Raw genomic sequence first — 13,763 nt, forward strand, 5'->3', positions numbered from 1 at the left:
TACCCCTATGTAATGTAACTTTTCGGTGTGAAATTTGGCGCAAGCATTCTTTAGGTCCAAAGTGAGCAGAGTGGGAGGGGTAGAATATTCTGCAGTAAGATATCAGTACATGTAGCCTGAGAAGAATCTAACGCTCCTCTATGTGTATACATATTTTATTCCTTGGTTACTCCAAAGTAACCTTGACTTCATAAAATTTTCCTTGCAAACAACACGTAAACACCTATATAAAATTAACTAGGGCGAGGCCGGGTATATCAGCTAGTTTATGTATATGTATCTAAGCATGGGCTTTTTTTTGTTTTATACCTGGTAGTTGTTTCTTATATATTTTGCAATAAATAGGAGCAGAACTCAGATCAGTTTATTTTCAAAACCGTATTAGATGAATAAAATATATAAAGTATATATACAGCTATGTGTTTGAGTGTATGTGTCTGTCCCTTCATCCATGCCTTGGCTAAATGTGATATGATAATTGATTGCGAGACTCACACTGTATGTTGATTTAACCTCCACTGATGAAAACAATGCTAGCTACTGTAAACACGTCAGCAGCACAAATGGATTGCTACAATGGATCATTGTAAAAAGCTATCATCCTGCAGTCCCATCCGCCTCTAATTTGGCACATTTTTGATTTACTATCAGACAATCATAAAGTAGTCATTATCCTATATTTTAATTAGTATGTCATTGAGATAATACAGTATTACGTTCTGGTTCCTGGTATAAATGGACTGGCTGTCTCCCAGTTATGATTACTAAGAACTCAATGCAGAAAAGCTATTTTGTTTAGAAACTTGCACAAATTAAGATCTTATATCAATAGGATACTTGTTAGATGCAAAACACTGGCGCTAGTCTGGAGTATGCACTGTAATGATTACTTTATTAACATTGTTATGGCCCATTTAGACACAACGATTCTTGATCAAAATTCGCTCAAAGCCGTCTTTTGAGGGAGAACCATTGGGTCTAAATGCACGGACATCGTGTAGCTTTTGTGCACGAGTCATTTCTCACTCAATTCTAGTTTTCTTGAATTGAGCGATGAACTCTTATCAGTGGTGCAGGCTGTTATGACAGTCGGCAGTGCTGATAAGATTCTTACAGTCTGTGTCCAGCTGCTAGTTCACAGCGGGACACGTGCTGTAATTGCGGAGAATAATGCAGCCGTTTGCTTATGCTGAACAGCTGTATTGTTTGCCGAGCGATAGCGGCAGTGTCCCGATCCACCCCCATAGCTCTTAAGTAGCTACTTAGCTGTAGTGGCCCAGAACACCATCCTTGTCCCTTCCACAAATGTCATACATGTCTGTCCTATGTAGATGTACTGTGCAAAGCTCATCTTGTCATATCCAGTGCCTTTTGCACAGCTGCGGCGCTTGAGAGGTTAACAGTAATAAAATCACTGCCTGCATTAAGATATATCAGTTTGTCATGTCATGTGGTGTGTCATAAGGTATAAATGTTAGTGCTTAAAAGCGGGAAGAGGTCTGTCTTCAATCTTGTCTACCTGAGAGAGTGCTAACACAGAGCCCTTTGGAAGCATCTTCAGCTTCCATGTAGGTGAAGATGGAGGAAGAGATATCCCGCAGTGAGTGAAGTCTGGATATGTATGGAGTGACTCCTAAAATCCAAGAGAAAGAGCAATTCACAGTAATTCTGTATAGAGGAACCCACTGTACAGTTATCAATTCACACTACAGGTTTTTCCTGTGCGGCTGTCCAGAGTCAGGTTCTCTGCAGAGAGTGAGTCATACCCACGCGCCTGCTGTGCGGGGTGCTTATTGTTTAAGCCTTTATTTAAATAATTGGCTGCCAGAGATTTTGTGGTGTGACCCCTACCCCCCTTCCTTCTCTGGAGTGTTCCCAGTCTAGAAGCGGTGCCATACATATAACATGGACTATAGTACCGGTTTCATCCTGTGTATCCTCCCTGACTTCTGAGCTCCAGTCTACTGGCACTTAAGAGAATTGTTCATGCATTGCCTTGAATGGTTGTATCTTGACACCACCGGAAGCTAGGGGTTTGACAGGGCTTAGATAGAGAAATGTCCCTGTCATGCCCCTAGCTCCCGATTGGCTGGCGACCCAGCACAGCTCAGAGGCCGAGATCAGCGTGGAAGGAGTTTGTGCTAGGATGGAGGGTTAGAGTTAGGGTTCATTTAACTGTTAGTCTTATTATTATGAGCTGTAAATGCTTCCATGTGAGTGCTAGCCAGCATTGACATGGAAGCTTTTACAGCTAATAATGTAAGCCTAACAGTTAAACTAACCCTAACCCTCCATCCCAGCTAAAAGTCAATGCACGCTGCTAGGACATTGCCACCTGTGTCAGCTAATATCCTCTGCAGTCAGAACCCCCCACCCACCACCGCCAGGACCTTCCCGCCCATGTCACCTAATGTCCCTTGCAGTCTGAAGGCCCCCCCCACCGCGGCCGCCACGCCCTGAGCAACTCAGGCAGAAAGGGGGGGGGGGGTGATTGGCAGCACCCGGGAGGCCCTGCACGTGTGAAGGGGAGAGAGGAGGAGCCAAGGACAAGCCACAGTGCCTGGTTACTCACCGCAGCCGGGGACAATTCTCAGCAGCCCAGCAGAAGACACAGCGGCGGAGGGGTGAGTGCAGCCCATCAGCGCCGGAATGGTGAGTGTAGCCAATCAGGCACTGGGGGCATCACCTAGCTGTTAAGCTGCCTAATACTTGGCTACACCCGCCACTTCCGGTGGCGTCAAGGTACAACAGTACCGCCTGGAACACTTGTAAAAGTTTATTCTGCAAGTAAAGTTATACCAGGCCCTAACTGTTCCTGGGGACCCGAGGTACTATACACAAGTCTCTGTATTATTTCTCCGCCGCATAGCATACTGGTGTTTGGAAACGATGGCGTCACAAGTGATAACTACTACTCCCCTCATTCCGTTTATTAGCATTCCCTATCCTAGGGGTGTCGAAGCTGGCCTGCAATCTTGCTCTGGCCTTGGCTATGTGTTATCCCTCTGGGACCAGAGCCTGGTAAGTGCCGCTGTGACACACCAACACTTAACCCTCCCAGTTCTTCTTGTTAGTCAAGTGTCCGGGGTCACCACTCTAGGGTGTTGCATAGCTACTATAGACTATGCAAACATGTTCGCTCAAAACTGTCTTTCAAACTGTCATTTAAGCGCCTTTGGAGCGATCATCTGTCAGTGTAAATGGGGTGTAACTCTGTTATCGCTGAAGTTACTTTACTCAATCAACTGCCAAAAATGTGTCTTTGAGGACTGGGATCTCAGAATCAGCATAAGGGTGCATTCAGACGACCGTATATCGGCTGGGTTTTCATGCCCAGCCGATATACGGCGTATCTCTCTGCAGGGGGAGGAGGGTGGAAGAGTCGGGAGCTGTGCTCTGAGCTCCCGCCCCCTCTGCACTATTTGCAATGAGAGGAGGCAGAACGGGGCGGGGCTAAGTTCCGGGAAGTTCACGCACGAAAATCGCAAACACCAGTGGGTGGGCGCCCTAATTTGGCACATTTTTGATTTACTATCAGACAATCATAAAGTAGCCATTATCCTATATTTTAATTAGAATGTCATTCAGATAATACAGTATTACGTTCTGGTTCCTGGTATAAATGGACTGGCTGTCTCCCAGTTATGATTACTAAGAACTCAATGCAGAAAGGCCCCCTGCATACGGGCGGAAATTCTGTGGTGGGATTTCCCGCTGAATTTCCGCCCCTGGACACCTGCTAGGATTGTATTGCAAAACACAATTTTATGCAGATGGCCGTGATTTGTCCGCGTGAAAATACACGCGGAAAACAAATCGCGGCATGTTCTATTCCTGTGCAGAGGGCCGCACAGAAATGTTTCTCCCGACTCCCCGGCTCTGCTCTGCGCATGCAGCCGGCACATCATGGAGCCGGAGCCGCGGGTGAAGTGAGCGCAGGACCAGACCCGGATGTCTGCAGGCGGCCATAAGCTATTTTGTTTAGAAACTTGCACAAATTAAGATGTTATATCAATAGGCTACTCTTTAGATACAAAACACTGGCGCCAGCCTGGAATATGCACTGTAATACTTACTTTATTAACATTCTTATGGCCCATTTAGACACAAAGATTCTCGCTCAAAGCCGTCTTTTGAGAGAGAATCATTGGGTCTAAATGCATGGACATCATGTAGCTTTTGTGCACGAGTCATTCCTCGCTCAATTCTAGTTTTCTTGAATTGAGTGAGGAACTCTTATCAGCGTGCAGGCTGTTATCACATTCGGCAGTGCTGATAAGATTCTTACAGTCTGTGTCCAGCTGCTAGTTCACAGCGGGACACGTGCTGTAATTGCGGAGAATAATGCAGCTGTTTGCAGAACAGCTGTATTGTTTGCCGAGGGATAGCGGCAGTGTCCCGCTCCACCTGCATAGCTCTTAAGTAGCTACTTAGTTGTGGTGGCCCAGAACACCATCCTGGTCCTCTCCATAATTGTCATACATGTCCGTCCTATGTAGATGTACTGTGCAAAGCTCGTCTTGTCATATCCAGTGTGTGTGTTGCACAGCTGCAGCGTTTGAGAGGTTAACAGTAATCAAATCACTGCCTGCATGTAGATGTATCAGTTTCTCCTGTCATGTGGTGTGTCAGAAGGTATAAATGTGAGTGCTTAAAAGTGGGAAGAGGTCTGTTTTCCATCTTGTCTGCTGAGAGAGTGCTAACAGAGCCCTATGGAAGCACCTTCAGCTTCCATGTAGGTGAAGAGGGAGGAAGAGATATCCCGTAGTGAGGGAAGTCTGGGTGTGAATGGAGTAAGTCCCAAAACCCGAGAGATAGCAATTCACAAAAATTCTGTATAGAGGAACCCACCATACAGTTACCAATTCACACTACAGGCTTTTCCTGTGCTGCTGTCCAGAGTCAGGATCTCTGCACAGAGATAAGCTACTGAGTCACACCCACATGCCTGCTGTGTGGGGTGCTTATTGTTTAAGCCTTCATTTAAATAATTGGCTGCCAGAGATTCTGTGAAAAGACCCCTATTCCTCTTCCTTCTGTTCCTCTTGTAACTGTTGGCCTTCTTTCCTAATACTGCATACTCTATTTGTGGAGGTCTGCAGCGTGCTCCATTTTTGCACAGATTCCACGCGGATGGCTTTCATTGAATTAACATTACGGACAGGTCACAGATTCTGAATGCCTAGCAACGACACATGAAAAAAAATCAGTATTGTGCATGTCCTACGGCGAGCCGCTGGGTCCATCGCAGTGCAAGTGAAGATGAGAAATGAAAGGTAAGCGCAGACGCTGCTGCTATCGGGGTTGGATTCCACTGTGGGCTCCCGCATGCGTAATCAGGCTCTGCTGTGTGCCGGCGGTCTAAGTTTTTAGACATGTGTAGACAGATACAAAAACATGTAGCAAGTCAACAAAGGCAAGAAGCGCAGATACCAGCAACAAGATTATATATAGTATCTGCACGCACTTAAGAGAAGCAAATTGAAAAAATAAAAATGTACTGCAGGAGTGAAGTATTAGGCATATTAATAAAGGTCACTAATCAATTGTTAGGACAGTCAGAAACTAAAACTGCGTTTCTTAAGTATGAAAACTACTATAAAATGCAACAAGTAAGAAGAGAGAAAGAAAGAAGGGGAGGGTGATGGGTAAAAGGGAAGGGGGGAGAGAAAACATGGTCTCAACCAAGTAGATTCTAAAGCTCTGTGGAGTCTTGGAAAGCTATCCATGGTTGCCAAGGGTAGAAGCGTTTTGTTGGATCAGCAGTCTCCCACCACCAATTGTTCTATGCGGGTAATGTGATTGAACTCTTGCACCCAGTCCACAATAGAGGGAGGGGACAAAAATGTTCCCATTCTCTCAGGCTTACTGTTTTTGCGACCATCAGGAAATGGCGGAGAAGGTCTCGCTTGATAGTTGAAAGGACACTAGGGAAAATAAAAAGTGATGCCAACTGTGGAGTAGAAACAACAGTGCAGTGGGTAACATTACTATTAATTTGAAATACCATATCTCAAAAGGGCTGAAGCAACGACTTTTTCACCAAACATGTAGCATTGTGCTTTTGTCTGCGCCGCACCTCCAACAGGTGTCAGGAATAGTCGGAAAGAGCTTGTTGAGTAAGGCAAGACACCAATACCACCAAGTGAGCAGTTTGTAATTCTTTTGCTGTGCTAGACAGGGAAGTGGTAGTTTATGGGTTAGGAGGAACATTTTTACTACTTGGCCTCTGAGATGACCACTGACTTTTCCCTTTCCCAGGACCCAATATATGAGACTCACTCTGTAGTGGCAACTTGCAAAAGTAAAGTATATACATGTGTGAGAGAGAGTGAGCTTGGGAAACGGGGAGTTTTTCAATAAGAATTGCTTAAATTCTGTGAACTTCACAGCAAAATGAGAAACCTGGGAAGGTGGCTGTAAAAATGATGACAGCTGTCAAAATTCCAGACAAGGCAGAGGAGTCTCTGGTGAGACTGCCTGCAGAGAGGCAAAGGAGGGAGGGGAAGCCTTATCTAATATATGGAACATTCTAATGTAATCAGTAGCTCCCCAGCACAGAAACCAACTCGAAAGCGGACTGGGAAGGAAACTGGTATTGTCAAACAACTGGGTTAATGGACCAGATTAAGTAGTAATGGCTACCCTGCCCACCAGAGCATCCCAGAGCTATAGAAGACTAGATGAAAAGAAGATGTGGGAAACATGTCCGGGCCTACAGTCCAGGGATAGTCGTGGAAGCTTATTGGCCTGGTACCTCAGTAGTTTGACCTCCAAGCCCACCCAGTTGAAATGCCAATAAAAGAGCTGTACCGCAGCTAAGTGATACAGTTTATGATATGACAGGCCAGCTTTGCTGAAAGACTTAGGACTGGTTAAGGTATGAAAGTTAATTCTGCATCCATCTCTCCCCCTTCCCTTCCACATACAAATATAGAGAAAGAAGAGCTGTTGGAAGAAAGCAGTCAGTGGGTTAATGGGGAGGGCTTAAAAAAAACAAAAAAATCTAGGGCTGATGTCCCTCTTGAGAAAATTAATATGGCCGAACCATGATAAGTGCTTCTTTTTGCAGCTAGCAAGGTCTCTAAGGCTGCATTCTAGCAAAGACAAACAATTCTGTCTGTGGAGGTGAGCCAAATTTAAGGGGATATTAATGCCTAGATAATTAATAGACTCGCTCCGCGATTTGAAAGGGAAATTTTGAGAGAAATGTGTTATTTAACTAGTGGGGAGCGACACATTTAGGGTTTCAGATTTTGACAAGTTGACTTTAAAGTTACTCAGCTGACTGAATCTAATGAATTCCCATAAAATAGCAGGGAATGAACCAGAGGTTGAGAGACATAGAGTAGAAGGTCATCTGCAAATACGGTCATCTTATAATACTGAGAGTTCACCTGAAGACCGTGCACACTGGGTTATTCTGATGAGCCACCGCCAAGTGTTCCATACCAATCACATACAATAATGGGGATAAAGGGCAACCTTGTCTAGTGCCATTCTTAATGGAAAATGTGGCAGACAAGCATAAAGGCTGATGTAAATGCCAAGCCCGCTCAATCAGAAAAAGAGTCTTATCTGTATTGTCCCTTGCTTCCCTACTCTTCACAAACCCTACCTGGTCATTGTGAATCAAGAATGGAAGGATTGGGCTCAATCTATAAGCCAACACTTTCTGAAAAAGATTTTTACGTCTACATTGATTAACGAGACGGGACGATAAGTTGCACAGAGAGAGGCATCTTTAACTGGCTTTGGGATGATGCTAACGAGGGCCATAAGAGCTTACTGAGAAAAAGGGTCCATGGAGACTTTTGGTCAAAGGTATTTGTGTGTAGGGGGTAAGGATTTCCCAGAAAAGTTTATAAAATCAGGGGGGCCAGGAGACTTACCAGACGGGGTTGCTTTAATAATCTCTGTAATTTTGGTTTTAGATAAACCCTCATCTAATGAAGTACTAGTTGTCTTGGATACTACCGACAGGGACATTTTCTGAACATAATTTGCAATCTTGGATTGCAGGGCATCAGGAGTATGTCATCAAAATCCCCTTAGCCCCTTAATGCCACAGGACGTAAGTTTACGTCCTGACAAGGTGGTAGTTAATGCAACAGGACATAAACTTATGTGCGCCTGCACCATCCTGCAGCAGGAGCTGTCTGTGACTAATACCCGGCCTTCTGCTGTAACAGCAGGGATTACTGAGAGCACTGATCCCGCTGTTAACCCCTTCATGTCGCAATCAATGTACATCACAGCATATAAAGGTTTCACAAAGGGTGTCCCTCTCTGACATCATCAGCCCTCCATGATGTAATCACAGAGGACCAATGGGTTGTCGTGGCAACCGGACGCCAGACACTGGTGACCGGGCCTGCCATGGCCTGTGATCGCTATTTTGAATGATAATGCATTGCAGTACAGAAGTACTGTAATGCATTATCATAGTAATCATAGTTTAAGGGCTCATGTCCACGGGGAAAAGAAGAATTAAAATCCGCAGCGGATTTTAACTCTTCTCCCGCGCGCGGATCCGCACCCCATAGGGATGCATTGACCACCCGCGGGTAGATAAATACCCGCGGATCGTCAATAAAAGTGATTTAAAAAAAAATGGAGCATGAAAAAATCTGGACCATGCTCCATTTTCATGCGGGTCTCCCGCGGGGACGGCTCCCGCGGGCTTCTATTGAAGCCTATGGAAGCCGTCCGGATCCGCGGGACACAAAAATCATATTTTACTTACACGCTCCGGTTCTTCTCTTCGGCGCCGCGCCATCTTCTCTCAGCCGCGGCCGGATCATTTTGCTTCGGCCCGGCGCATGCGCGGGGCACGTCATCGTGCACATCCGCCGAGCCGAAGAATGAAGATCCGGCCGCGACGAGAGAAGATGACACCGCCGCGAAGAGAAGAAACGGAGCGGATCGGAGGTAAGTTTATTCTCATTTATTTGTATTTTCAGCGCTCATGTCCGCGGGGCAGGAGGGACCCGCTGCAGATTCTACATGTAGAATCCGTAGCGGGCCCGATTTTCCCCGTGGACATGAGGCCTTAGTGTTTCAAGTCCCCTATAGAGAGATAAAAAATAAATAAGTACAAATAGTGTAAACAAAAGCACGTACAAAATGAAAAACAAAATTGAGGGCACTTTCCCATTTGTATATAAAAAAAAAACAAAAACACAAATTTGGTATCATTGCATCTGTAATAACTAGAGATGAGCGAGCACACTCGTCCGAGCTTAATGCTCGCTCGAGTATTAGGGTACTCGAGATGCTCGTTACTCAAGATGAACACCACGCGGTACTCGAGTCAATTGCATTTCTTTCCCCGTATGTTTAGCGCCATTTTCTAGCCAATAGACATGCGGGGAAGGCATTACCACTTCCTGCTGTGACATGCCAGACCTCTCCCCCCCCCCCCTCACAGTAGTGAGTGGCTGGCGAGATCAGGTGACCGCCTAGTACTTAAAGCGGTCGCCTCAGACGCATGCTGGCAGAGGTTAGGGAAAGTGCTGATGCTTATACAGGGATAGTGTTAGAGTAGGATCCAGTCTTCAAGAACCCCAACGGTACTTCTTAGGGCTACTCCTCATCGTGTGCATTACAGTTGTGGCTGGCTGGGAGCAGTAGTGCACCAATTTTTTTTTTTTAAGCATCTCGGGCTGTGCAGGCCATTTCAGCTATACTGTTCTGTGTGTGCAGTACATGAGGCAGAGTGTAAGGACACAGCTACTTATATAGGGAAAGTTTTACACTACAGTCCTCCTGATCCTCTGTACAAGAACCCTAACGCTCTTTCTTAGGGCTACATTTCACCGTGTGCATTATAGTTGTGGCTGGGAGTAGTAGTGCATCAATTTTTGTATTACGCATCTAGGCCTGTTCCCACCCTTTCAGTAATAGCTTTCTCAGCCTGCAGTGCTGTACAACGAGCTCTCACCGTGAAACTGCACTCTAACATTTCCTAGCCTACTGCAAACGACTTCAGTTATACCGTTCTGTGTCTGCAGTGCATAACGCAGAGTTTAGGGACGCAGCCACTTCTATAGGGAAAGTTATACAGTCCTGATCCTCCGTGCAAGAACCCCAACGCTCCTTCTTAGGACTACATCTGACCGTGTGCATTATAGTTGTGGCTGGCTGGGAGCAGTAGTGCATCAATTTTTGTATTACGTATCTAGGCCTGTTCCCAGCCTTTCAGTAATAGCTTTCTCAGCCTGCAGTGCTGTACAAGCAGCTCTCACCGTGAAACTGCACTCTAACATTTCCTAGCCTACCGCAAACTACTTCAGTTATACCGTTCTATGTCTGCAGTGCATTAGACAGAGGTCTCACCGCTAAACAGTACTGTAATATTTCTTGGGCCACTGCAAAGTATTTCAGCTCAGCCGCTGTGCAGAGCGTCTCACAATACCCTTTCCTTGGTGGGGTTGAGATAGCCGCAGTTACCAGCACTATCCACTGGCTTTAGAGTCTTCTCCCACTCCACACAGCCTCTATTATCTACAAGTCTCTGCGAGCAGTAAATTACCCCTAGATATCAGCGCAAGACAGTGGGTTAATTTTTTCAGGTCACAGCATAGAGCCTCCGCTAACTACAAGACTCTGTGTGCGGTGAATTAGCCACAGTTGTCAGTGCTGTACAGTGGGGTAATTTATTTGGGCCCTGCTCTATTCTTAATCTGCCATGATGAGGAGTAGGGGTAAGGGTCGAGGACGCGGACGTCCAAGTGAGGGTGTGGGCACTGGTGAATCACAGCCGACTGCTGTGGGATTAGGAGAGAGGCAAGTTTCTGGGCTCCCCAGCTTCATATCACAATTTACGGGTCCGCGTGGTAGACCTCTATTACAAACAGAGCAGTACGAGCAGGTCCTGTCGTGGATGGCAGAAAACGCGTCCAGAAATGGATCGACCACCCAGTCTTCTACGTAGTCCACTACTCCCGGCCTAGGGACTGCACCTCTGAATCCTCTGGCTGCTGCTCCTCCTTCCTCCCAGCCTCCTCACTCCATGAAAATGACATATTCTGAGTACGCAGACTCCCAGGAACTGTTCTAGGGTCCCTGCCAAGAGTGGGAAAAAACGGTTCCTCTCTCACCTGAGGAGTTTGTCGTGACTGATGCCCAACCTTCGGAAAGTTCCCGGAGTCCGTGTGATGAGGCTGGGGACTTCCGGCAACTGTCTCAAGAGCTTTTTGTGGATGAGGATGATGAGACACAGTTGTCTGTAAGTGAGGTAGTAGTAAGGGCAGTAAGTCCGAGGCAGGAGCGCAGAGAGAATTTGGAGGAAGAGCAGCTGGACGATGAGGTGACTGACCCCACCTTGTTTGCTAAGCCTACTGAGGACAGGGGGAGGCAAGTGCAGCAGCAGGACAGGTTGGAAGAGGCAGTGGAGTGGCCAGGGGTAGAGGCAGGGCCAGAGTGAAGGATCCCCCAATTGCTTCCCAAAGCACCCCCTCGCGGCAAGCCTCCGTGTAGAGGGCCAGGTGTTCAAAGGTGTGGATGTTTTTTAGTGAGAGTGCGGACGACCGACAAACAGTGGTGTGCAACCTGTGTCGCACCAAGATCAGCCGGGAAGCCACCACTACCAGCCTCACCAGCATGTGCAGGCATATGATGGCCAAGTACCCCACAAGGTGGGACGAAGGCCATTCACCGCCTCCGGGTGACACCACTGCCTCTTCCCCTGTGCCCCAACCTGCCACACAGATCCAATCCCCAACGCAGGCACGAGCGCCTCCCGGCCTGCACCCACACCCTCACCTCTACCGTCCTCCACTCCATCCAGCAATGTCTCTCAGCGCAGCGTTCAGCTGTCGCTAACACAAGCATTGGAGCATCGGTCTCATACAAAAATGCTCGAGTCGCCCATTGACTTCAATGTGGTTCGTTACTCGAAACGAGCTCTTGAGCATCACGAAAAGTTTGACTCGAGCAACAAGCACCCAAGCATTTTGGTGCTCGCTCATCTCTAGTAATAACCTGTACAATAAATTGAACACACTACCTTTCCTGCATGGCAAAAACGTAAACCCCCCACCCAAAAATACAATAAAAGTGATCAAAAAAGCTGTATGTTCCCCAAGCCCTTTGGACTTGTCCCAGCAGAACGTTTTCGGACAGCCTGCTACAGAGATGTTTTCTCCATGCAGAGAACTGCGACTGCTCCCTGCCGGAGATGTGCCAGCTGGAGCTCCTACAAGGTGACCCCAGTATTATTGGGGAGAAAACCCACAGCTGCTGCCCTTGCTTCTGCAGGACTCGCCCACTTCTTTGCCAAATGAGGGACCAGCCGGAGACACAGAAGCTGATGCAGCTGCAGGGCCTGCTAGCCCTATGTGTACTTTCAGGGTGGCAGATGTGATGGCTCAAGCAGAATATCTGCCGTGGATCCTCATTCACAGCTGTAAGGGACTGTTTGCCAGACCTCCTGAGGTACTTCATTGTGGAGTATGAGGACCAAAATTTCTCTTTCTTGCTTATGGGAGCGCGCTGTATTTTGCCAAACCTGCCTCTGTGGCCAACCCAGCGCTGGCCCGCTATGTCGTCCATCACTGTAAAGGACACTTCTTCAGAGGAGGAATCTATGCTGATGTCACTTTCCACTGTCAGTTATACAGTGCCCAAATGATTAAAATCCCCACCAGAGAGAATCTGCCAATGCCCATTATCATCACCGACACAGAAAGTGAGGACCCTCAAGAAATTCTACTTCCCGGTCTGGTCCAGCCAAGAAACCATTTCCAGTTTTGAAAAGCAAAGGACTCTTTGTGTAAGAGACATTATTGTTTTTCCCTGTTAAGCCCCTTTTAGCTGAAAAGGACTGCAAAGTTAATTTATTGTGTCCCCTTCTCATAGTCTACTGCTATTGTCAATATTTCATATTGAAAAATGTTCTTGTTGTTATGTTATGTTTTGTTCAAGTACTGTGCAGTAGGTAGACCAAATATGCTCATTTCTTTAGTAAAAAAATTGTTCAGCTTCACAAAACGCTACTGTCTGAATGAGCTTGTATGAATGGTATGCATGATTTTATGTGTATGACTGGAGGTTCTTTGTTCCCCATGTCGCGTCTTTTGTACCAGTGTCTGTCCACCATTCTAGTCTGTCTCAGTAGTTGGGGCATCCCTTTCACCTTTTGTCTTAGGACAGCGGGTATTGACTTAAGCTACCACCCGTCATGGAGTCTTTTTCAGGGAGAGTGATCATTCCACTTGTCTCTTCTTTTTACTGCCAGTCACCCTTCTCTATTTTGAAGTTTTTCATCAGCGTGTATCTTCTTTTTGTCTGAGGAAGTGATGTTCATTCCACTTGCCTCATATTCTTTGTCTTTGGGGAGAAGAGCCATGTATGTGCCCCATAGCTATACTAGTGCATCCTGAATTCTGTTCAGCCTAGTAGAAATATTCTCAAATGTACTTGCAAGTCATAATTTCATACACACTGTCATAATACAATGCTTTACTCAGAAAGTGACATTCAATGGTAGTCAGAGAACACCGGAATGGATTAATCTTTTTATAGGTAACCGGAGGGTAGGAGCTGTGTTTACAGGTTTCGCCTTGCACACTTTGCAACTGAGCAGAGGCTCTAAAGGTGAATGGGAGTAGTACACTGAGATATCCCTACTCCCGATATTACACTCTGTTTTAGAGGTGCCGGGGTGCCAGGGTCGGTTTATTTCAAGTAGAGGGAACTGTAGTGGCCCAAAACACCTATTTCTGGCCCCTCCATAAATGTCATACATGTCATGTCTTTTG

Source organism: Eleutherodactylus coqui, chromosome 8 (assembly GCF_035609145.1).
Source record: "Eleutherodactylus coqui strain aEleCoq1 chromosome 8, aEleCoq1.hap1, whole genome shotgun sequence".
Lineage (NCBI taxonomy): Eukaryota > Metazoa > Chordata > Amphibia > Anura > Eleutherodactylidae > Eleutherodactylus > Eleutherodactylus coqui.